The sequence below is a fragment of the Cyphomyrmex costatus genome, unplaced genomic scaffold (assembly GCF_001594065.2).
Source record: "Cyphomyrmex costatus isolate MS0001 unplaced genomic scaffold, Ccosl1.0 scaffold332, whole genome shotgun sequence".
Classification (NCBI taxonomy): domain Eukaryota; kingdom Metazoa; phylum Arthropoda; class Insecta; order Hymenoptera; family Formicidae; genus Cyphomyrmex; species Cyphomyrmex costatus.
Window position 1 is genome coordinate 349,392 of NW_017277473.1, and position 1,283 is coordinate 350,674.

The following is a 1,283-nucleotide window of genomic DNA, read 5'->3' on the forward strand; positions in this document are numbered from 1 at the left end:
TTAAAGTGAGTATATCTCGGAAACCGTTGGTCCAATCGCTTTGAGCCCTAATACTTTTCGACAGAACTCGCCGAGAACTGTCCAGAACTCCGATCAGAACTACTCGGTACTCCCAAAAAATTTTACTTTAAATTTTTTCGGGATCCCACGTCTGAAAATTTTTTGAGAGTACCGAGTAGTTCTGAGTAGCGTTTCTTATAGTTCGCGACGAGTTCTATCGAAAACTGCATATAGTTGCAGGGAGGAATATTTATTCTGATCCACATTTTATGTAGCGCGAATACGATTACACGAACCGCGAATATCTACTTACCATCAGTCTTGAAAAGTATATGCGTTATCCTCAGAATAGTGGATCTGGCATGTAGTTCACATCCACTTTTGCAGTGGGCAGTAGTGCGCGGCAGTATTTTGTGGTTACAGGTTTTAGGTCGTTATGTCCTCTCTCAGGTTTCTCTCTGCCGCAGCTAATCGCATATATGGAGTCTTAGCTTTAGGGTGATGTCACATGGAACGAAAATTACACCAAAACGGAACAGTGAGACCAATCACAATCGCAGAAAGGAAAGCAGAGTATGGTTCTACATTAGTTGCAAGCCGATCGCAAGTTTGTTGCGACAGCCAATCTAAAGCATTGATTTCAAAATGCAAGCCTGAGATTGGCTGTCGCAACGAACTTGCGATCGGCTTGCAACTAATGTAGAACTGGCTTTATAAGTAGAGTCCTAGATAACAGAGAAGCGCAACCGGCTTGGGTCGGTATCGCAAAACTACTAAGAAAAGTATTAAAAATGGCGTCGTTTGCAGACGAATTATGAAATCCACCAATCGTCTGCCAATTAGTCAGCCATTTTTGGGTGCCTTCCAACAAGTGACTTGTTGTCCTGACGATTCTTATGCCTTGAAATTTAATCGTAAATTATATAAATCGCTGGTTAATTTATTGAAACATTAAAGAAATCTGATTATAAAAAAGTACAAAATTAAATTATATAATAAATATGTAATTTATAAATTAAAATTAATAAACCTTCCAGGTTAAGACAATTGAGACTGGTTGTTAGATATATATATAAATTTACTATAATAATATAACACTGATATACGGAACATTTCGACTTTACAGAGTCATCATCAGTCGTAATTAAATTGTGAATTGAGTTAAAAATATTTTTTAATTAATTTAATATATTGTAATTTATAAATGTATATACATACATTTATATGTGTGTGTGTGTGTGTGTGTGTGTGTGTGTGTGTGTGTGTGTGTGTGTGTGTGTGTG